General features: G+C 40.9%; 1 long non-coding RNA gene across 1 annotated transcript; it reads left to right on the top strand.

Moving 5' to 3' along the window:
- The first annotated feature begins 2,796 nt into the window (after positions 1 to 2,796).
- LOC119086195 lies at positions 2,797 to 20,566 on the top strand. The gene is made up of 3 exons (XR_005089426.1): positions 2,797 to 2,839; positions 18,874 to 19,784; positions 19,856 to 20,566. It is a non-coding gene; the product is annotated as an uncharacterized LOC119086195 (long non-coding RNA).
- The last annotated feature ends 1,758 nt before the right edge of the window (positions 20,567 to 22,324 follow it).

Genomic DNA, 22,324 nt, shown 5'->3' with positions numbered 1-22,324 from the left:
GGGTTTCTCTGTGTAGCTTTGCGCCTTTCCCAGATCTCGATCTGTAGACCAGAACTGGCCTCGAACTCACAAAGATCCGCCTACCTCTGCCTCCCGAGTGCTGGGATTAAAGGCGTGTGCCACCACCTCCCAGCTGGAGAGATGGCTAGGCCTTTAAAGGCTAGGCTCACAACCAAAAATAAAATGTACTCTTATGCAAAGTAGAAAGGAAGGAAGGAAGGAAGGAAGGAAGGAAGGAAGGAAGGAAGGAAGGAAGGAAAAAAGAAAAAGAAAGAAAGAGAGAGAGAAAGAAAGAAAGGAAAAAAGAAAGAAAGAAAGAAAGAAAGAAAGAAAGAAAGAAAGAAAGAAAGAAAGAAAGAAAGAAAGAAAGAAAGAAAGGAAGGAAGAAAGAAGGAAAGAAAGAAAGGATTGTATCTTAGTGTATTGATGAGTTCTGTGGAACATTCACTTGATGACATCCGGGAAAGAATGAAAAATACAGGGCTGAAGTTCATCTTTCCTAAGCACCCATTTAACCACCACGGGCATGTAAGTTGCAGTTGACAGTAGCAGGGTGCCATAATGGCACTTGGTTAGTGTCTCAGGTTTCTACTGCCGTGATGAGACACCACGGCCAAAAGCAACCTGGAGAGGAAAGGGTTGCTTTTATCTTACAGGCCCAGGTAACAGGGAAATCCGGGGCAGGAACTAACAGGGCGGGAACCTGGAGTCTGGAGCTGATGCAGAGGCCGTGGAGGAGTGCTGCTTACTGGCTTGCTCACTATGGCTTGCTCAGCTTTCTTAAACATCCCCAGTCTCCTGCCCAGGGGTGGCCTCACCCACAATGGCCTGGGGGCTGGGCCCTCCCAAACCAATTACTAATTTAAAAAAATGTCCCACAAGCCTGAAGACAGGCCAGTCCGATGGAGGTATTTGCTCAACGGTGGTTCACTCTTCTCAGATAACTCTCGTTTGTGTCAAGTTGGCAAAACACAAACAAACAAACAAACAAACAACAATAAAACAGGACAGAAGGTTACCTTTAAATCCATCAAGAATAGACACTTTTATAGTGACCAACTACACACTTACACATGTGTCTGGTAGTGAGACATACCCTATTAAATACAAGACAGTCTATTGTTTTCAGTTTTATTTTCTCCTTTGTAATTCTACCTAATTTTTAAATGCCCATTAGACTGGTTATATGATCCCAAAAAGACTCACCTGTGGAATCTCAGTGCCTTTAGTAAATTGAAGCAAAGAATTTGCCAAAAGATGACCACTAATGGTTACCGCCATGGAGAAAGGTTCTCTTGGCAGCCCATTTTGACATGTAGACTCGTTATGCTTAAGCAAAACTTTAGATACCATATATGTCAAAAGTCTAAACATTCATAGTCTTTTGCAAAATGGGAAATCTCTGCTAGTAGTCATAGTATCCACTGGCCAGTGTTGACTGAGCTGAGAAGCAGTTGCCCCCGGCTTCTTCGTGGTCTCAGCCATCCTTTCTCTCCTGACACTGAATATCAGCACCCATTGAAGACAGGGCTTTGTGTTTGTTAGTGAACAGTATTTCTTTGCTGCTGCATATATGATGGGAAACTAAAAATAAGAGAGCCTTGTGATCATTCTCTCAAACCACCCATTTCGTGTCTTCACATCGTCGGTAGAATCCTGAAAGCACGTGGACTGTGTCTCATAACAGAGTAAGGATGGACGGATGGTAACAGTTCACAATACAAGGGAAAACTGCCCTAGAAAGACACTACAATTATTAGTAGCAAATCCATAAGTCTATAATGTTAAAACCCCAGAGCATCCAATGTAGGCTGAATGTTTTTTTTTTTTTTAAGACAAAGGAATTTGTAAATCTAATTAGCAAATCCCTGCCAAAGAAGATTCTAACCTCTTCTGATGATTCATCTCAGTGTCTGACCTCTGCTGACAAGAAGAGAAATAAAGTAAGGGACTGGAGAGAGAGGAAGGTGGGGGGTGGTGGAGGTGGGTTAACATTCAGGCATTGAATGGAGGAAGATACTAGCCATAGTATCCGTATGTTGTTTTCCCAATGGCATCTTTTAGTTGAATAGGATGGGGACCTCTCTTCTGTTAATCTCATGTGGAATAGTGTCCACGGGATGAGGTAGCAGTAGATACCCTGTCTTAGGGGCAGCTGGGATTGAGCAGTCTATTGTGAGTTTCGCCACCCACTGGAACATTTGAGATTATTTCTCACTGGTGGGGGCAGCTGGCTTTGTTCCTAAGTTCAAATGTGGCATGAATCAGGGTGCATGATAACTCATGCTTTTAACTCCAGACTTTAGGAAGCCGGGGTATCAGGATTCCATACATTCAAGGCTAGTTTAGGCTATAGCCCTGATACAAACATAACCCCATAACCCAAATAATCAAATAAACATGGTGTGACAATATTATTATTATTTTTCCCTGAGACAGGGTATCACTATATAGCTCTGGCTGTCTTGGAACCCAATATGTGGACCAGGCTGGCCTCAAACTCACAGAAGTCTATCTGCCTGTCTCTGCCTCCTGAGTGCTGGGATTAAAGGCGTGTGCCACTACACCCAACTGTGACAATATTCTTGGTCTTTGAGCCTGACCAAGTCTTGGCTACTGTTACTCATTGTAAATCATTAAAGTAGGTGCTGTGGATATTGCTCTGTATGCTGTGAATGTGTTGCTCTGATTGGTTAATAAATAAAGTGCTGATTGGCCAGTAGCCAGGCAAGAAGTGTAGGCGGGACAAAGAGAGAGGATTTGGGGAACAGGAAGGCTGAGTCAGTAGTTGCCAGCCTGAGACAGAGAAAGCAAGATGTGAAGGCAGAACTGGGAAAAGGTACCAAGCCACGTGGCTAAACATAAATAAGAATTATGGGTTAATTTAAGATGTAAGATCTAGCTAGCAAGAAGCCTGAGCCATTAGGTCAAACAGTTTTAATTAATATAAGCCTCTGTGTGTTTATTTGGGTCTGAGCAGCTGTGGGCCCAGCTGGGACTGGAGAAAACTCCAGCTACAGGTAGGTAAGTCTTAGTCTGTTGGGGCTGCCAGTAAAATATGTGACAGGCTGGTCAGCTTATGAAAATAGAAATTCATCTTTCTTAGTTCTGGCAGCTGTGAAGCATGAGAAGACTGGCAAACAGTTATTTATTGGTTCATAGTTGGTTCCTTCTTACAGGTCCCAGTATGGTGAGGTGGGAAGCAGTCTTTTAATTGGGCCTCTTTTATTTTCAAAACCTTTTCTTGGCATTTTCTTTGTGGTGCTAGAAATCGAACCTAGTGCTTTGCCCATAGTAACTGAGTACTGTACCATCGCATCCTGACCGAGACTTGGACTTCTCTATTTTATTTTAAATAAGCACACTAATCTCTGCCCTGAGAACTCCATCTTCATGCTATACTCATTCTCAAAGCTCATGCCTCCTTAGTCCATCCCCTCAGGGATTAGAATTTCAATGTCTACGTTTTTAGGGGAGTGACCATAGACATTCAGTTCAGAGTAAAACAGGTGTTGAAGTCATAGACATAAACCTTTGGTTGTGTGAGGTTGGACCGGCAAGTCATTTATCTTCTGCATTAACTAGGGCTGCTCCTCCAGTGTGCGCAGTAATATCTCATTTGAGAATTGGAAGTGGTGAATTTTAATTGAGGCATTAAAAAAACAAAGTGAAATGTTATTTAAGATTTAATAACTGAATATCAAATTAGACGATTTGATGAAAGGAAACAAAATATGCCCTCTTGCTATTTTCACTGAAATACTAAGCTCTTGCCCCAGACTGAAAAAAAAAAAAAACATTTTTAAAAGGATTTCAACCTTCCCGGTAATCTTTTGGTTTGATAAGAAAGACAGAAGAACAAACAAAGAGAAAAACAGACTAGTCTTGCTTCAACGTCTTTCTTGGAAACAGGAGAGTGGTGACTTTTCCTTTGTTCCCTTCAGTCCCCCCCGCCCCCCTCCCCGCCCTCCTCACCCCCCACCCTCCCCTATCGCGCCCCCTCCCAGGAGGAACCAAGGCTGGAACAGCCCTGCTTTTCATCTGCCAGGAAACGGCACACAAAGGCTTCTTGCTGGGTAGGGGCCGTCTCTTCTCTTCTTCCTATTCCCTGATGAGCACAGCCTTTAAAAACAGTCTTCCCACTGTGATTCTCCTGTGTCCCCACGACCCATGTTTATTCCTTATATATCACGTGTTTCGTGTTTTGCCGTGTTAGCAAATTAGAATGAGGATTTAAACTGTTCCCAGACAGATGAAAAGGTCTCTAGTTCTTAGACTGTAGGCAAAGGTAGAGTTACTAAAATATTATACAAATAATTTGGCCTAGAATTCATATATAGAAAATATCCTGTGCATTAAATATCTGGGATTAATAGGAACTCCAGGACCTAAAATAATCAAAACTCCAAGCCATTTTACAATGACTGAAATAGTGCATATAGATAACATTGTGGATATATTAATTACAGGAAAACTTGATTTTCCCACAGAGATATTATAAAGTAATGAATAGGATAAAATAACCAACATGATATTTAGGAGGAAAATGTATCACTAGCTTATTAGTCTAAAGACCGCCCGTCTCTCTTCTCCAAATGCATCGAGCAAATCCCCCTATTCTATGAAAGGAGGCCCATACTGGGTAGTTAGGTTGTAAATCTTTTCCATATGGAACATGTGGCTGAGGGAAAAGGGGAGGTCCCTTGGGAGGGCACAGAAGATGAGTAATGCTTATTTTTCAGCTGATCAGGGTAACAGGATGAGCAGACAAGAGACCATGACAGTTTAGAGCACACAGCAAGAGGTACAGGGCAGCTGCTATGGGCTTGAATGTGTTCTCCCCCCAAATTCAGGTCCTGCAGCTGAATAGGCCATGTGACGTGATTAAGATAGAAGGCTATGAAGCAATGAGGCATCTTCCTCTCGGAATGGAACTAAGGGCTGTGAGCATATGGCTCAGATTGTTGCTTCAGAAGGGGAAATAGCGATGCAAGGACACCAAGTGTTCGGTCTAGTGATGTGGACACGTCATCCAGCATCCAGCAGTGGCAGCAGTAGTTACCGCTATGCTAGTAGGGATCACTGTTCCGGCCAGGCTGTTCTCATTTTGGTGCTGATTCTGGCCGTTTGGCCTTGATTCCTACTCTTCTCTATACATGTCTTCAGCAATCCTGGCTCTTTTGTGAGCCCTGGATGGGTTTTAGATGACTGTTCCTCAGAGAAGCAGGTGTGTGTGTGTGTGTGTGTGTGTGTGTGGTGTGCTTAAGTGTGCAGAAATATTTATTATATGGAGTTGGCTTGCACTATTATGGAAGCTAATAAGTCTCAACCTCTGCAGGCTAGAAACACAGATAAGATGGATGGATTTTAGTCTGAAGTCTAGGAGGTTTGAGACCTAAGAAGAGTCGGTGTCTAGCTGGAGTTTCAAAGAAGGAAGAAACCAGTATCCCAAAGACCGTCAAGTAGGAAGCCTTTTCTCTTTCTCAGGTCAGGCCAGACTTTTTATTCTATTTACACCTTTATCCGATTGGTTAAACCCACCTATATTGGAAGAGAAAGCAATCTGTTTTGATCATATTACCAATTAACAGGTTAGTCACATCCAGAATCACTCAGGAATATGACCAAATATCTGGACACAGAGCAGACTAGTCAAATTGAAATACAAAAAATAGCCATCATCATCTTTCAATAGATTCCTTTCTGTTTCAAATGGCTAGGAATGACTTCCATTGCTTGTAATAATGTCTTGATGGAGCAGTCACATGGATGAATTTAATTCATGTAAAAAACTATTTATGGATCTCATTCAGCATGTTAGTCACTGTTCTAGATGTTATGGACCTATCGGTGAATGTGATCCACAACACACTTGTCTTTTTGGAGTGAAGTAAGAAATACAAGCCCATTAGAAGAGAAAATAAATGAATAAAATAATGCCAGTTCCACAATTATGGAAGCTAGTAAGTCCCAACCTCTGCAGGCTAGAAACACAGATAAGATGGATGAATTTTGGTCTGAAGCCTAGGAGGCTTCAGAATGGAAATAGCAATGAGCCACGGGAAAGAAACTAGGAAGCAGGGCGGGGCTGTTTTGCATTACCAAGTTAGAAGATCTCTCTGCAAAGACGCTCCATGAGACCTGAACGTGAAAAACAAGACACAGGAAGAGGGTAGCCACCAACAGTCCTCCAGTGGGCAGAGATTCGTGTTTCAGCACTAAAAGGATACTATGGTCTATCAAGGTGTGGGAGAGCGCGGTAGTTGGAGATGAAGCCAGCCAGAGTGGACCCATGTAGGTCTTGCAAGCTGTGAACAGAGTCTAGAATTCTTTATGAATGATCAGTAGCCACTTGGGAGTTTTAAGAAAGGGAATGATGGGGCTGGGGATTTAGGTCAGTGGTAGAAGGCTTGCCTAGCAAGCACAAGGCCCTGGGTTCGAGAAAGAGAGGGAGAGAGAGAGAGAGAGAGAGAGAGAGAGAGAGAGAGAGAGAGAGAGAGAGAGAGAGAGAAAGAGAATATGAAACCAGTTCACATGTAGGAAGAACATCTCGGAGATCTGGGGGGGGGGTACATGTCGAAAGAGAGTGGGTGGAAGCCGGTAATACTGCATGTTGCCAGAATCCAGGTGATTTGGAACAGACACTAGGGTTTTCCTACAGGATTTTTTTTTTTTTTGTCTCAGCTATACTAGATGGGGACACAGAGCTGAGGCAGATTGCTGAAAGCAGCTCATCTTGCCCCTCAGCAAAACCAGTTTTTATTAATTCAAGGGCACCAGGCGCCAGAGCCACCATGTAAATGCTTGAATAAACACTTCCATTTCCAAGCAATTGAGAAGGTCAGTGCAGTTTCTTTGTTCAATTTTGTGTAATTTTCCATTCCATTCAGCCGAAATAAGCAAGCAGGCAAACATCACCACTCAATTTTTTTTAGCTCTGTGCTAGCAGGAGACTATAATGCCCTGAGACACACAATTCATTTTCCTCACACTGAGCTGTTTTCTTGGTTAATTCAAGGTTTCATGACAAAGAATGTTTTCTTGAGATGATTAAAATAATGTGCCAACACAAAACCACCATATAAACAGCTGCCCGAATCTGGAATACTTATGCACAAGTGTAAAGTGCAGTTTGTGTATATTTAAACAAGCTGATATTTTGGAAACACATGCTTGGTGTTCCCTCATGCTCTTTATAATAAACACAGCAAAATCAACAGAAGTTATCATGCACAAATATTGATTATATATCACTGTTTATTTGATCCTGTTAATACCTCTGGGAAACTATTTCTAATCTTGAGTGAAGGAAGACCACGTGAGAACAGCTTCAGCAGTAGTTCTTACGGTGTGCCCTTCGTAACAATACAGAATATGTTTGTCCCGTTTAAAATCCTTAATGGAGAAGCAAGTGAGGTAATTAGGGTGTTAGCTAATTAATCAAATGACTCACTTGTATCATCTCCACATAGAGCTGGTTTGACTTCTAAGAGAAATGATTGGTTAGATTAGCCAAATGATTGTTAATTCGGTTAACATAGTTTTCAGTCCACTGGAAATGAGTTATTTCTTCCCTTAATAAAGGCTCCCGTGAAATGCATTTTATATTCAGGTGCGTCGAATGCTTTAAACTCACCTGACATGTTAGGTCCTTGCAGAATCCATTTTTCATTGTTTCATGTAAAAATCATAGCAATGTCAACTCAATCTTAGGCAAAGGATAGGAATCAGGTGTTAGCAATGGGGCAGATCTAACTGTATGGAAACCTTATTCTATGTCAGGTATTATATCAGGCACATCAAATTTATTAACTCTTTGGGGTCAGACTGGAGTCCTGCGTGGGCAGATCTGTAGCCTGAAGATGAAGACGCTCCCAATGTTTCATAAATGTTAAGTAGTTTAACCACGGTTCAGTTTGTGTCTCTGGCCCCAAATAGTTACTTTTCAACAGGTTCTTGGTAAGTTCCCTATAATCGTCCAAAATGAGATGTCGGAGATTCCCCCTGAAACCCCGTTCTACCTCACCTACTATTATATATGCATTACACCACAGGTATATTCATCAACTCACTTAGAAATATGTATACAAAGAAAATCTATATCATTATTAAAACTTATCTGTGTGATATGCAGTTGTAGAAGACTTTAGGAAAAGAAAAGAGTAAAAATTAAATGTTATACATATTCATTAAATGAACTTTAATCAATTAAAGAAACTAAATGTTATACATATTCATAGCAACATAAAAATGGCATCCAGAAATGTTTTGGTATCTCTCATTTCTTTCCCTTTAGAGTTTTTTTCCCCCCCACAAAATCAGATTATGTTCTATATCCAGTTTTTTTCCTATAGATCTGTAATATTGTATTATTATCATTTTCTAGTCATTACGTGTTTTTTTTTAATTGCTTCAATTCTTTGTATTGTCTATGTAGAACAAATGAATCTTTTGGATGTACATGCTATAATATATTTAATCATTCTCCCACATATGGATAATTTTATTTTAATCAATTAGTCTTAGCTTTATCCATATTATAAAACATGTCTCAATTTTCCTACATTTCTGATTATAAAAATACATTTCTAGAAGAAGAATAATTAGAAATAACTATTTTTTCTTTTTTTTAATATATTTTGGGGGTGTGTATGTGTGTGCATGTTATACATGTATGATTGAAGATGTGCACTGCCATGTATATAGAGACCAGAGGACATTTCTTGTCCTTTTCCACTCTATCTCACTCCCCTGAGATAAGATCCCTTACTGAAACTAGAGCCAGGCTGGCTAACCAGCGAGCCAAAGTGAGCCTCCTATCTCCACCCCTCCACAGAGGAAGGGCTTGGGCCACACTGACCTTCCACATGGGGGCTGGGTCCTTGTTTTATGTACCAAGCACCCAGCCTTTGAACCATCTCCTCAGCCCCAACATACATATTTTAAGGCTCTTGCTATATCGTCCCAAATTTCTGTAGGTTTTTTTCCCCTATGAATGTTGTAACAGTTCGTTCTTTTACCAGTCTTCCATGTATCACCCACAAAATAATTGCAAATTTGAGAAGCAAAATAAATAAATAAAAATAAATTTAAAAAATTTTAAAAACCAGTATCTAATTATGGTTTTGATTTGAATTTTTAGCTACTAGAGTAGTTAGGTCTTTTAAAATAGATACACTCTTATTTGTATTTCCTCTCTGGTTTAGCTCTCCGTGTGTTCTGGAAATTACTGAGAATTCTAATTGGAGATTTTTAGTAAGATTGGGACAATCAAGTGTTTGAACATTGGGCAGTGCTCACCTCTAAGTTGTTTGTAATGATCCCCTGGCCCTTTTTGTTAAATCTTTTTAAAGAAAGAGTCTCATATGACTCTAGAGGGCCTTGAACTTATTATGTAGCCAAGGATGACCTTGAACTTCTACATCCTCTAGGTCTGCTAAGATCATAGTCATGAGCTGCCGTGCTGAGCTATGTCATGCTAGGGGTCAAACCCAGGCCTCGAGCATGCTGGGCAAGCACTTTACCAACATCCCCAGCCCCTGGATTTTAAAATTCAAACACAGCTTTTATAATCATAATATTTACAAGTCATTTTTTGTGAGTTACATTCTAAGAACACCAATTTCATTATTTACTAATATAAAGTTACATTTTAAGGTTTCTTTGGAGAGTAAAATGTCCAATGTGTCTAAAGGCTTTGCTTTGTTTCTGTGTTTGGTTTGCTTTGTTTGAGACAAGGGCTCCCTAAGTATTCCAAACTCCAACTCATAGTAATCCCCTGCCTCAGTCTCCTGAGTCCTAAGCTTACTGTTCCACCATACCTGGCTTAGTTTTTCTTTTTTTTTTTTTAAAGTAGTAACTGTTTTATTTATTGTAATTGGTTTTCTTTAGGTCATTTTGTTTACCAATCTTATTTTGTTTTGGTTATGGATTTTGTTGTTGGTGGTGGTGTTTTTGACTACCTAAAAAAGAAACAAAACAGTATATTTTAATCTGGTGGCCCTTAACTTTCTTTTCTCTCTCTCTTTTAATTTTGGTACAACACTGTACATTCTACACATTGTGGAATTTTTTTGTTTTGTTTTGTTTTTGTTTTTGTTTTTTGAGGGAAAAGCTTGTCCTGTGCATTGCAGGGTATGGAAGTCAGTATTTCATTATGGAGGTATCTGGCCTGGAGGACTTGTGGAATATCTCCTGAACCTAAGGAATGCTACAAGAGAGATTAGAAACTTCAGCATAAACACACAGGAATGATACTTTCTGCGCTATTACTTATCTGTTCAAAGCTTTACCTTCACTGATTTTACTGCTTCATCTAGAAAGCACTGGTGAACACCATCTCTTACTATAATTATCTGTGACTCTGTGAAAGTTCTCTTTGTTTCTAACAGTGTGACACTATTTTATCAAGAATATACCTTCAGTCCAATAATGACACAGTGAAAAGAAATTGCTTCTGAACTTTGGCTCATGGCCTCCCATTATCTTTGACATTCATGGATACTTTTGTCTGTTTTGAAGATTCTGGTGCATTTAAAAATGATGTGTGGCTAAAAGTGTCTTCCAGCATGCCTCTGCTAGTTAGCCACAGAACATCCTGTGTGATACCTATTTATATCTTCTCTCTATCTGATGTTAAGTCTATGACTTTTTCTATCTTGCTAATCATGACCATGATACTCCCCCAAATCTTTGTTTAGACTCTTCCCTCCTTTCCCCCAACTCACAGAGTTACTAAGTCATGCCTGTGTTCTTTTTATTATTTCCTCCCGGCTCCCAGGGCTCTGTTCTGGAATGCCAGCTGAAAATCTCTGGGAGGTGCTAGTAAACATTGTTTTGGGAAGTAGAGGAAATGCGAGAACCACTCATTATGTTTCTTTTTATCTTGCCTTAAATTGTTTTTTGTTTTTATAGAGTACATAATATAATTATGATAATACGGGTATAATTTTGCAATAAATACGTACTTGTATTTATTAAGTGACCCATTCATTAGGTTGTGCCAGGAATCCAGTTGTTTCTGTACAGGATGTTTATTGGGAATACTCTTTGGATCAACACCCGTGGGGAATAAAGCAGACAGGATTACATTATGATTTGGAATATATTTAGCAATGTCTCGGGACATACCGGCATCTGGAAGGTCGAGGCCAAAGTCACTACTGAATACCCTATAATACACAGTGTGGTCACCATAATAAAGGATTAGCCAGCTCAACGGTTAATTGTGCTGAGCCTGAGAAACTCTGAGGTCCAAGGAGAAGCTGGGTGTGAGGGAGTCAGAGACCAGGCCTGAGAGATGCAGAGTTGAGATGGTCTTCATGGTGTCTTCCAAGGGTGGCCTAGAGTCAATGGGCTTGCCATTTAATACCGAATGCTCTGGGGAGGCAGGACCTCAGAAAAGTGGCTCCCTTTGGTCTGCAGCAACCCCGAGAGAAACTGAGCTATGAGCAGTCAGGTGCCAAAGAGCACAGATACAAGAAAATCAGGGCTGCCACCCTGAAAAGGCTCAGAGAGGAAGATGCTGAATGGTACCCCACGATGGTCACTGTAGAGGAATCACTGACTAGCTTCACTGCTCTTTAAGTGGCATCGCTAAGTGTTGTTATTCTTATTTTTTGTTTTTTTTAAACTAGCCCAACTTGCTATGCATCTGGCCATGTAGTTCTGATCCCCTGCCTCTACTTCCCATAGGCTGCGATGATAGGAATGCTCTGTTATACCCACACTTTACTGTATTCATGTTTTAAAAAGATTTGATTATTTTTAATTATGGGGAGGAAGGGTGGGTGCATATGAGTACAGGTGCCCTGGGAGGTGTCCGAGTGTCAGATCCCCTGGGACTGGCGTTCCAGGCAGTTGTGAGCCACCTGATGTGAGTGCTGGAAATCACCCTCAGATCCTCTTCAGGAGCAGCCTGAACTGTTACCCACCCCACCCCACCCCACCCCCACCCGCCCCAGCCATCTCTTCAGCCTATGGCATTTATATTTTATGTGTGTGTGCCCACCCACATAGGTGGTCATGTTCCTGTAGGGTGGTTGACATGTATGTATGTGCATGTCTGTGTGTGTGTGTGTGTGTGTGTGTGTGTGTGTGTGTGTGTGTGTGTATAGACTAGAGGTCAATTTCAGCTGTTACTCTTTGGGAGTTGTCCGCCATGTTGTTTGAGACAGGCTGTCTTCCTGGCCTGGAACTTACCCATTTGGCGAGGTTGGCTGGCCAGCCAGTCTCAGGGGTCTTTTTGTCTCTACCTTTTCAGCACTGGGCGACAAGCACGCACCACCATGTCTGACTTTTTTTTTTTTTTTTTTCATGGATTCTGGCATCAACTTCAGCTTCTCGTGCTCATGGGGCAATAACTTAACCAATCAAGCTATCCCCCTACCCCCCTTTTATTGAATTCTTAATTGACAACTCTACATTTCATTGGTATATTGTAATGTTTGATATATGTTCATAAAATGACTAAATCAAGCTAACTGATAAATTATCCTATCATACTTATTGATGACAAAAACATTTAAATATATTCGAAGCAATTTGGAAATATCCAGTGCATCATGATTCGTTATGGCCACCACTCTGCACAATGGCATCTTGAAGCTTCCTCCCCCCCCCCAATTTGTCCTTCAGAGTCTGTTGGATGTCTGCCTGCTCCTTACCCCAATGCCTCATTGTTAGTGGGTCTCGTTGCTTCTTACAGCACTTCCAGGTGGAAATAAAACATTCCACATCCAAACCCTCAGCTCTCTAGTGCACGCACTTCAGAACGTTAATCTTCCGTGCATTGTGAAACTGTTTCCCTCGTCTCCCCCGTACTCCAGCCTGGGAAGCCTTTGGTAGACCACAAGCTGTGAGCTGTCTTTGTCATTTGTTTCTCTCCTTTCTACTTCATTTCCCTCCTGGTCTGCCTAGTGTTGGGGGAAAGCACAGGAGGCCACGGCACTGGTGGAAGAGTTTGCCGATGACAGTGTAGGGGATATTAATCCAATAGACATCAGCTCACTTCCGCAATCTTCAGATTTCCTTTCAACGGATTCACTTCCTTTGCTCACCGCGTTGTCTCAGTTCCTGTCATCCCAGACACCAAGGAACAGCATTTAAAGGTAGCACCATCCTTCTTGTTCACACCTTCCTGTCCCTTCCTTCCCCTTCCAGATTAGGTGGCGATTCCAGCTTCTTACCTTCATGCTTGCCCTTAACTCTTGACCCCCTGGTGGCTTCACCTCTTGTCTCCTTCAAGTCTCCAAAGTTGCCCTTCCTGAGGCTGCCTCAGACCCTGAAGGATTTACCCTTTCAAAGTTTTGTCCTCTTATCTCTATTTGGTCTTTCTGTAACATTTGAAAATGAACTGGTAGGTTTTCATGTCACCTTCCTTTTTAAAAAGTTTTTCCCCTTACTACTAAGTAACACAGAAAAGAAAGCAGTTGAAATGAAAAGTCCAGTTCAAATATGTAGTACAGAGAAAACTGATGTAACCGTCATCTAAGGCATGAACAAGTACAATTTCCTATACTCTACCATCCCCTTCATTCTGTTTCCTATTACTATCCTAACTTTTATGGAGAAAAGGGGGTTGAGGGGAGAAAATGGGGGGGGGGAGGGAATGGGAGGGGAGAGGAGGGGAGAGCCTAGTTCCTAAAATCCATCTTCTGTGTCTTGCTGTAGAAAGTTAAAATTTTGTGTGTGACATTTCAGTGTGAGATCTAATGGGAATTGATTTTGTGTGTGTTGGGGGCAGGGAATTAAGATCCTGTTTTGTTTCCAACTGGGTGTTCCCCTTAGCCAGAGTCACTAATTACTGAGTTTTCTCCAGGAGTCTTCAATACTTACTTCATTGAAGATCAGCTTTCCATACACAAGGTCATTTTCCTTTTCTATTATGTCCTATTGGTACATTTGTCAGCATCTATTTCCTTAATTACTCCGAATGTCTAGTAAGCTTTGATACTGACTCAGCAAGTCATAGACCTGGTGTTTCCTCTTCATACCTGTAGTAATAGTTTTGGTTCACTGCCACTTTCATTACCAGCTCACAAAGCTTCACAAAGGTCATGTTGGCACTCTGGATAGAAACAAGCATCTTCAGAATGTTGAAAATTGCGTTTCCTCCACCTGTGTCTCTCCTTTTATTTTTTTTAAGATAACCTAAAAATATTTCGTAGTTTCCTGCAAGGAAGTCTTGCACATCTTTTTCTACAAGTGTGTTATTTTCACCGACTGTCAATGCCATCATTAAAATATGTTCCTTTTCTAATTTTTATTGCTGGTTGTGTTAGTTTCCTTTTGTCACTATGACCAAAATGCATGACATGTGATACATGTGATACTGGGATGACAGATACATGCCACTATACCCGACTTTTGACATGATTCCTGGGGATTCAAACTCAGCTTCTCCAGCTTGCAAGGCCAACACTTTCTTGATGGATATTAGGCACATCAACATTTCTGTTTGCATACTATCTTTTTTTCTTCCTACTCAATGTTAGCCTAACTGCATCTTCGTATGTAAATGCATCTTACGTTAAAAGGAGATAATTGGATCTTGCTTTTTCTTAATTAACTTTTCTAGTCTTTGCCTTTTAAACTGTACTGTTACTTTGTCTGAAATTTTAATGTAATTAATGACAGGCTTGTTTGGGGGTGTTCCTTCTCTGTTTTATATGCTGTTACTTTCTTCCCTGTTTTTTTTCTTCTTTTTGAGACAGAGTTTTACCATGTAGCCCTGACTAGACTGGAACTCATTATGTAGCTCTGGCTGGACTCAAATTCAGAGATTCTCCTGCCTCTGCCTCTAAAATGAGCAGATCAAAGTTGTGCACCCCTATTCCTACCTTGACTTTTAATTATACATTTTGGTGTTAATTTTGCTTGTTTGCCATTGAAATTAAAACATATGTCTAATTTTTCACACTATACTTAAAGTCTCTATTGCTCTAAGACTGTCAAAATTAAGGCAGTGTTGCATAATGCCACTAGCTACCTTCATTCATCCCTACCCTACTCATTCCTTCTTTCTACAGTTTTCAGATATATTATATATCCATAATGAACTCCAGAATACAGTGTTTTTAAGTTTTTCAAGTAATTGTGTACATTTTTAATTAAAGGAAAAAACTCGTTTTAAAGCTGAAGTAATCAGTTGCTGAATTTTTTTCGTATCTTTCCTTTTAAAGGTGTATGTTGTGGTGTTGGTTTTCTCTTTATCTCTGCTGTCTCTGTCTCTCTGTCTATCTCTGTCTCTGTCTCCTCATGAGTTTACCATGTTTCTTAAGTAGTCATCTCTCCTTTAGACTGCCAGTGGTCCAGGCATTGTGACTGGGTAGGGGTGGGCTTCTAATTTCACTGCCGCCATCTTGACCCTCATTTCCTGACCTGGGAACAGTGACAGTTGTTAAGGGGGTACTCTTCCATCCCATCACCCTGTTCACTATCGCACTCACGCCTCAGTCACTGAGTTGGTCGCTGAAGATACACCCCAAGGATTTCCAAACCCAGGCAGTGCAGAGTCCCCAAGCTGAGAAAGAATCAACACACATGACTTGTCATAGTGAACACCCAGGAAGTAGAGCCCATCTTCAGCGGTTTCACATTCTGTGCTGAGTCCTGTTTGATGCCTTTCATGAAGAAGATGCTCGGCGAATATTCATTAGATTGTTGGCTGAACAAAGGGACTCTTCAGAAACCCACAGCAAGGGAGAAGTTGTATTGCCCAGACCAAGTTATTCCTTTGGCAACTAATGACAAATAACAAGAGAAGCAGTTGACGGCATGCTAGTGTTTGTCAGCAAAAACAAACAAGTAACTATGTCCAAAATAATGATTTCAGCTGGTTAAGGACCCGACTGGAAGAAGGATGGAAAGTTTGAATCATCCAAAAACATGTCTATCACATTGCACCATCCATTTAATTAGGAGGCAGATGGATTTCAGAGGGAAGGCAGCTAAAATTAACCTGTGTTTACAGCATTAAAGTCATTTAGTAACGTGAATACCACTGCCACCAGCACAGTGCCAGCCCATGGATGTCTTTGAATTCCAGTTTTATTTCCTGAAAAAAAAAAAAAAACAATGTAAACTGAGATACTAATTGTCATGCTGACCTTGTAAAACCAAAGGGAAGTTTCCTGGAACCACAACAGGGAATGGGACATCCGATTAACTCAACAGCCGGATTTCTACAGTAACTACGACGAGCTACGGGACACTTTGGAGCGAAGGAGCACAGTTAATTAAAACTGGCTCAAGATGGAAAACCTTAATGAATTGCAGTCTCAGAGCAGGACGAGAGACCCAAAATTCCTCGGGGAGCTGTCAGTAGTCAAGATGCAATTATCTGAAACCGATCGCTCACGGGATTGAACTTGCCTTGGACAGTGTCCCGTGTTGTTTCCCGGGGGCAGAATGATTTGGCAGAGAAAAAAACCTGGCAGAGGATGCTGAAAAGAGCTGCTTCCTAATGGCATCGGCACCTTCTATAAATCTGATAATGAGTTAATATCTGATCTGCAAGAATTAATCACGAATTCGGAGAGTTCTGCATTAAATGTCACGCAAATGAAATTTCCACTCAGTGGATGCAGCCTAGTCACAAAGCCTGTGGGGTAGCTGAGTTTTTTTTTAAAAAAAAAAATCAGTCTTGGATAAGAGAATCCCAGTTTGCCATCATGTCTACACTGCTTGTCTCATTGGATCATAAAGGAATGTTTTAATCTACCCAAAGGGCATAGCCTTCCGATTCCTCTGCAGTGTCTCAAATGGATTTAGGAGTGATTAGTAATTCCTTGGGGATCCTTGCAACAATACAGGTGTGTTAGTTTCCTACATTTGCTTAGCAAATTACTATACACTTTGAAGGGTATGGGGGTCAGTGTCTAAATGGGTCCTCTTCTTGGGAGTACTGGGGAAGAGTCCATTTTCGTGTTTTAGTTAGCATTGAGTCTCACTCTGCTCTCCTCTGCTCAGTGCGAGGAGTGGACCATCTGTTCTTCCTTCTGAATTCTACCTCCATCTCCGTATCTTCTGCCCAGGGCTCTGCTCTTTCTACCTGCTTTCTGTGAAGTTTGTTGTGACTATACTGGACCTCTCCAGATGAATCTTCCATCTCAGGATCCTTACCTTAATCCACCCTCAAGATCCTTTTAGGTGACATTTTCTATGATTCTCTCAGACAGTCAATATCCTCCAAAGAGAATGGAAATTATATATGTATGTATGAATATATGATTAACTAAGTATGCATGTATTTGAGCGAGAAAGGTTTGCCCCTCATGGTTACAGACACCGAGCATTTCCAAGATGGGCAATGGTTCAGCTGATGATGTAACTCCAGGTTAAGGCCAGAAGTCTGAGGACAAGGACAGCCAACAGAGTGAGTTCTATTGTAAAAGCTTGTAGGACTGAGACCCCAGCATCCATTTTTCATTTCCAGTCCCAAAGGAAAATGCCAGATCTTAGCTCTCAGTGTAGGCACGAAGGGCATCCTCCTATTCTGCCTCTTAGCTCCAGCCTGGTTTGTAGATGGTTGGATGAGGGCCACCCTCACTAAGACAGGCTAGTTATAACCAGTCTATGGGTTCATCATCCCTTCCAAAAGTGTCCTTGTAGAGCCTCCAATAGTGTTCAGTCAAGTATCTGGGTGTTTTGTGGGCCTGTCAAGTTGATATATAACATCAGTCCTCACAAGGACCCAAAGCTTTGCAGCAAAATTTGACTACATTTAGGCACCTCAGGGGAGCCTTGTGTGTATACAGTTTCCTGAGTTAAGATAGCCATATCCAATGGGTTGTGTCCATGTGATAATTCCAGAACACCACAGAGTCACTCATATGAGCAAAGGAAATCATTTGCCGTGTGCAACAGGAATGCTAAGCCTAAGCAGCACATATCTTTTCATTTTTGCTCTTTTTGTCCATCATCCTTCGAGCTTTCCAATCAGGAAGGGGATAGTAGAGGAAGTTCTAGTCGACTTTTATCCACTAATATTCCAGACTTGAGCAGCAGGATCCTCTGTGGCTTTAGGGGACCCTGGAGGATGAGCTCTTGCTTTCTACTCTCTGAAATGGAGGGACATGAACATGAAGGTGTGATGTTGGCCATTCAAACATGTTCTTCAGCAACCAAGACTCTCAAGCTTTAACCTCCCCTTCCTCATCCAGTAATGAGACCAGACCATCTGTCTTGTGGTTTTCAAAGCGTGATCTCCTACTCACCCACTTTTCCCTTCTAGTCTCCCAATAGACAACTGAAACTAACCAGTCTGCTTAACGTTGCCAAGGTAACAACAATGGTTTTTAAATAAAATTATTCACGTAGATGCAAATAATAGTTATGCTTGTAGTTCTTATAAGCTAATCAATTTTTTTTTAAGTCTAATTAACCTGCGGCCAAATAGGCAGTAAATTTGTCACTGCAGGCTAGCCTTTATAGCACACATAATTTACCAACACACGGGTCAAAGGTTATGGTCTCTATGTTTCATGTGCTGACTCAAAGCAGAGAAAACTAATCTTAGGAGAAAAGAATGAGGAAAACATGTGTACAGAGAAGGACATGGGGGAAAAAAATCTAGATCATTCTAGTTTCTTTTTGGAGCCCAGCCACATTCTTGTGCTTGATTTGACCACTGACCTTTACTGTGAAAGTAGAAGGGTTAATTCAGTGTAGTGTTAATTGGTTATAACCAGTTATAAACTCTATAAAATGTAGGTGATTACCTATGCGTAAGAGTTGGGTCTGTAAAAGAAGTACTTCTATTAAAAGAGAAGGGACAAGTTTCATTAACCCCAAGACATAATTATTGCCTCTGGACTCTAATGAATCAAATCAGAGTCTTATTTCTTCACTAATTTATAATGTGTCTTACAGTATTGTAAAATATGATGAAGTGCTTGAAACAGCGATGGTGAAATTCAGGACACAAACATGGAATCTGAGGAAGAACAATGCATGAAGAGGACATTGGACATACTTTCCAGAACTGAATGGTGTTAATTTCAGACATTATTTCAAGCCTCGAAGGTATACTAGAGAAGACTTTATTCTTCCCCAGAGGGCTGTATTATTATGAAAAAGTTTGGCCTGTGATGTGCTAAATTTGAAAATTAAGAAAGCCTGGTAATTTTATTTTTATAGAAAAAAGCAAAAGCATCTCAATGTTGGCAGTGAAGGTAATGTTTTCAGCTTGGTTTTTAAGCCCAAATATTAATATGCGGAAGGCTGACAGTTCTGATTCCATTTATCTCACTTACAATATGCCTGTGCTCTCATGCAGTAAGTCTTGGTTCTGTGGTTAGGAGAGATCAGACCGCATAACATATTGTACTGCTAATCCACAGTTTTTCCCTAAAACGGCAAGCAGGGCCGTTCCAAACATCTTGCTAATGAGCTTTCTTTGCTTCCTCTGGGAACGTCGATGGGGTTTGCCCTGAGTCCATCTGGAGGCAATAGGAAATCAGACTGACTAGGTTATAAATCCAGATGAAACCTCCAAGGAAGAGCGCCTTGTCTGTGCCATCTGTTCAGACTGAGCCGGATGTGAAATATAAGGTGTCACTGGCACGATCCCCGGAGGACTGTCACCGAAGGATCCTCCTTCAAATTGCCTTCAATTTATCACTGGCTGCTTTAATTCCTTTCCACGCTGTTCATCATTGTGTCGTCTGCCTTCCAATTCCCCTTGGTCTTTAAACACATCAGTGACCCGGCTGACCAGCTTGGCACACTCACAGAACATTGCCTGCGTTCTCAGATGCCTACTCCTCCCCGCCCTGCTAGATGTAAGTATTTATGAAACACTTCTCCTTAGCTACCTAAGGAAGAGTAAATCTGTACATCTTCTCTTTTGCAGGACACATGGACTCCTCAGTTTCCACTGATGGCTGGGTGTAAATACCACAGTCGTTCCTTGAGTTTTATTTTGCATCTTCCATGAACCAATGAGACACTTCAGCCTGGTTTGACCCCTCGTGTTTAAGTCAGAATCCTAGCACATCTTTGGATCGTCTAATTCTCTATGTTACTAATGGCACTAAAATGAAAGGAATATCTACTCTTTTTTAAGTGACCTAAGGAAAATAGTTTTTTTTTCCATCTCTTTCCTTCCATTTTGAAAATGGACAAGCTTTTTTCTAGTCTTTCTTCAGAGCATTTTCTCCATTAGTGCCTCTTCCTTTTTATTCCTGATGAACTTGGCCTTGTGGCCTTACATGGAGGCAATGGCTTTTGCTGAGAGGTTGCTGTCCCACTGCATGGCCCTGTGCATCATAGCCTGGAGGCTGAGCTGCGCCTGTACATTGGTTACCATGGCCCGGCCACTGATGCTGTACTCCAAAGCTTTCCAAGGCCAGGGCATCAATTCCAGGAGACTTTGACCTTGACTTTGACCTTTTCCCTAGCATGACATTTCAGAGGCCAGATCCAAAAGAGCAACAGATAGGATGCACAGTTGTTCCTGGCGTTCTACAAGACCAATGACACGTGTGGCCTTCTTGGAACTTGACCACAGTCGTAATAAACATTCATTGTTACATGGAATGTTTCTAATGAAGCAAAGACACCAGTTATTTCAGGCTTCAGAGAGGTTCTCATCCTGTTTGTTTTCTCATCCTCTTCCCTGTTCTAGTTACACTTACAAAGCTATGCTGAGTGAATACTGATGACCTGTAAAATGTGCAGCCCAGGGTAAGGAAATTCTGTGTGTCCTTTTCTTCTAGCCTCTGTAGTCTCGTATAGATGAAGAATGGCTCATCCCTTCATCTTGACCAACTGAATAAGCCAGGTAGTGGCACATTTGTAGAAGCAGTTGATGGGATGGGTGGACGCTGTCAATTTGTGAATGTATTCTAAGGTTATGGCACAGATGTTTCTGAAGTCAAATGGACTTAAATGGTTCTGGGATTCATTCTAGTTATAGAGGATTCTGTAGCTCTTGTCTAATAAATACATGTCTCTATCTTCTAACCAACACTGGGTTTAATCTAGCTTGTGGGCTGTGACCTATCTGAGGGTCGGATGACCCTTTCACAGGTATCACGTATCAGATATTTTGCATATCAGATATTTACATTATGATTCATAGCAGTAACAAAATTATAGTTATAAAGCAGCAATGGAATAAAGTTATAGTTGGTGGAGGGGAGGTCACCACAAAACAAGGAACTGTATTAAGGGGTTGCAGCATTAGGAAGGTTGAGAACCAACCACTGATCTAGACAAAGAAGGTTACACTTGGATTATTTGGTTATTTTATACCTCTTTTATTTAGGATAAAATGGGAAATATGAAGAATATGTTAATTATGTGTATAAGTATGTGTGATGGGGCCTGAACGTATAGTTTAATGGTAGAACACTTGCCTCAAATGATCGTGGACTTGGGTCCAACACCTAGCCTTACAAAAATTAAAATAAAAATAAAAGAATAGGACTAAATGGGATATAAATAGCAATTCTATTAATTCAGGAATTTTACCCTGCTTTCTACACAATGATAAAGGTTTTTTTTTATTTTGAAATTCTATGTAAGACAATTCTCCTTTTCAGATAAATTTGACTAATTGTAGTATTCTCACTAAAGCTTACCAATTAAAATATGAAACTTAGATGTAAAAACCTTAATTCTAAGATTAAGTTTTTTGTTCATTGTAAAATAATCTTATCATTTTCCTGCTTTAAGTTTTTGGATGTATGTTTTCATCAATATCAAATCAGACTTGCCCACCATTGGGAAGAACAGTCAGGGAGCAAATACCGAAGTGTGGTTTATTGATCCCCAAATCGGCATCGTGATTAAGATGTTAGCATTCATCACACCAGAGTCTGGTAAATGTTTAACTAAATTCATATCTCAGTTGTATAAATTTTCTTCTAAAATTGATGTTAGGGTGTTGATGTAACCAACCGTCTTATTAAATAAGAAACACAGAAACAATGTAAAAGAGAAAGCCGAGAGGTCAGAGCTCAGAGCTAAAATCTCACCCTTCTGCCTGCGGTGTCCCAGCTTCCTGAAAGAGACCTATTTCCTGTCTGTTCGTCTATTTATAGTACTTTGTTCTGCCTTCTCATTGGTTGTAAACCCAAACACGTGACTGCCTCGTCACTGTCTGAATGTACAGCCCCCTAGGTCTTAAAGGCATATGTCTCCAATGCTGGCTGTATCCCTGAACACACAGAGATCTATGGGATTAAAGGAGTGTGCCACCACCGCCACACTCTTGCTATGGCTCTAATAGCTCTGACCCCCGGGCAACTTTATTTATTAACATACAATCAAAATCACATTTCAGTACAATTAGATTACCACCACATTAGGGTAAAGA

This window comes from Peromyscus leucopus, chromosome 18 (assembly GCF_004664715.2).
Source record: "Peromyscus leucopus breed LL Stock chromosome 18, UCI_PerLeu_2.1, whole genome shotgun sequence".
Taxonomy (NCBI): domain Eukaryota; kingdom Metazoa; phylum Chordata; class Mammalia; order Rodentia; family Cricetidae; genus Peromyscus; species Peromyscus leucopus.
The sequence above is the reverse complement of the archived record's forward strand: the minus strand, read 5'-3'. Positions and strand labels throughout refer to the sequence as shown.